The 2326-nt window shown below is 39.5% G+C and overlaps 1 long non-coding RNA gene across 4 annotated transcripts; it reads left to right on the top strand.

The window, feature by feature from the left end:
* The first annotated feature begins 604 nt into the window (after positions 1-604).
* LOC307168762 lies at positions 605-1956 on the top strand. 4 transcript variants are annotated; one of them, XR_013822972.1, is made up of 4 exons: positions 605-656; positions 1121-1208; positions 1616-1683; positions 1865-1956. It is a non-coding gene; the product is annotated as an uncharacterized lncRNA (long non-coding RNA). The 4 variants fall into 4 exon arrangements; XR_013822973.1 differs by having other exon boundaries at positions 1616-1687; XR_013822974.1 differs by having other exon boundaries at positions 1616-1708.
* The last annotated feature ends 370 nt before the right edge of the window (positions 1957-2326 follow it).

Raw genomic sequence — 2326 nt, 5'->3', positions numbered from 1 at the left:
TGTTTAACATACAGTTAATGTTGATGCACTAATATTGTGTATTCCTTACCTTGAAATGGCTAATATGCTGGCTTCAGGGTTTCGGAAAGAGATTGTTTCTATAGAAGATGGGACGAATCAGCACATTAGCATGACACAAAACTGCTAGCTATAGAAGAAGATGGGACGAATAAGCACATTGGCATGACACAGTGGCCCTTAACCACCACATTTCTGTGTGGCTATAGCCTAAGTTACTGTACAGTCGATTTACCCTCAGTGTTTGCCTCACCTAGATACACCCTCTCTCTCTCTCTCTCTCTCTCTCTCTCTCTCTCTCTCTCTCTCTCTCTCTCTCTCTCTCTCTCTCTCTCTCTCTCTCTCACACACCTCTGCACCACCGACTATCACCTCTCTCTCAGTATCTCTCATCATCACAAAACTCGCTCAAACATTTAGGACTAATCTAAACACGATCTAAACAGGCTATGAAAATGTGAACTTGGAATATAAATCTGACGGCACGCACTTATCACACTGTTACGTCGGCTTTAGGTCGGCCCACTATACGGGAGGCCGATGTCGCGATGTGCGCGTGAACTTTCAAGTCGCTTTCAAACACTGGAGCGGCCGCGGCGCAGAGTTGCCATGGAAACGCCGCGGGACCACTGCGACTGGTAAGCAGGAAAACTCCCTCTCTCGCTGTTGTTTTCACTGCTTTCAAGTGATATTAGTCTCTAAAATCACACGGATAATACACACAACTGTTCTTGACACTTCTCTTACTTGTAATTGATACGCTTATGTTGAATATTTACTTTTATAGACATGGCTTTGTGTCTTCGGAAAAAGTCCGTTAGCATCTCAACCGTTTTCAGAAGAGGTAACGTTAACGTTAAGCTAACGTTAAAGTTAACTCGGTTGAGCTTTTGTTTATGAAAGTTTGGGCTTTTAATCACCTCTTTTGTGTATATGAGAGGTTTTGTAAAGGTTTTACTTGGAAGTGAGCTAATTTATTTTACACAAACGTAAACATAAACGTATGTAATCGGTGACGTCACTTACATGGAGTGATACAATTGGTTGAAACTAGCTCAATGGTAACACAATTATTGATAAAAAAAATGTTATGTGATTTCAGCAGCAACAAAATAACCCATAACAGAGGGAAAGCTCCACGACTTCAACATTTCTGAAGAAAGCTGCTGCCGGAGAAGTAGGAAATACAGGTAGGAAATCCAAAACTAAAGAATTAATTATTGATTTTAGGAAACAGAGCCCCCCTCTTCCCCTCACTATCATTGATGGCCAACCTATTGAGATAGTACAAGAATACAAGTACCACGGCACAATAATTGATAGTAAGCTATGTTTTGAATCACACACTGATGCTGTTTGTGCCAAAGCCCAGCAGCGAATGTATTTTTACCGTAGACTGAGGAATTTTAACATTGACCCCACTTTGATGAGAATGTTTTATTCTTGTTTTATTGAGTCTGTTTTAACCTTCTGTTTTATCTGCTGGTTTGGTTCCTTGTCTACAAAAAACAAAAAACGATTAGATTAGTATTGTTAGGACGTGTAGCAAGATTGCAGGCATTAACTTTCCCCCTCTCTCACACATTTACTCCAACAGAGTGGCAAAGAAGGCAGCTGACCCTAGTCATCCTTTGTCCTGCCAGTTCAAGCTACTTCCCTCAGGCCGTAGGTACTCCATGCCCAGATGCAGGTCAAATAGATTCAGAAACTCATCTCAGAAAAGCATTTCACCTCTGCTGTAGCTTATATATAATATAGCTTAGCTATAGCTTCTTACTTGTAATAAACCTGGCATTATATAATAATATTGTTTGGCTCTGTGACAAATGGTTTGTTGTGTTCCTAGATCCTTCAATGTTGATGCCCTGGCCTCCACCGTAGCAGAGTTGGGCGGATCATCATCTCGGATCATCATCTCTAAGGCGCTATGAACCATATGATTAGTAAGTAAAACTTCAAACATACACTAATGTCAAACATACACTAATTGTGTTGGTAAAAAAATTGTGTTTTGAAAGAAGTCTCTTATGTTCACCAAGACAGCATTAAAAACAATAATATTGTGAAATAATATAACAAATTTTAAATAACTGTTTTCTATGTGAATATATTGTAAAATGTAATTAATTCCTGTGATCAAAACTGAATTTTCAGCATCACAGCTTCATATGATCCTTCAGAAATCATTCTAATATGATGATTTGACGCTCAAGAAACATTTATGATTATTACCAGCTTTCATTTTCTCAAAGGCGGAGCAGGATACCCAGGGCTTGGTTTACACCTATCACAATTTCTAGCCACTGGG

The sequence above is a fragment of the Squalius cephalus genome (assembly GCF_949319135.1).
Source record: "Squalius cephalus genome assembly, chromosome: 12".
In the NCBI taxonomy this organism is placed as follows: domain Eukaryota; kingdom Metazoa; phylum Chordata; class Actinopteri; order Cypriniformes; family Leuciscidae; genus Squalius; species Squalius cephalus.
This window is presented reverse-complemented; position numbering and strand designations above follow the sequence as displayed.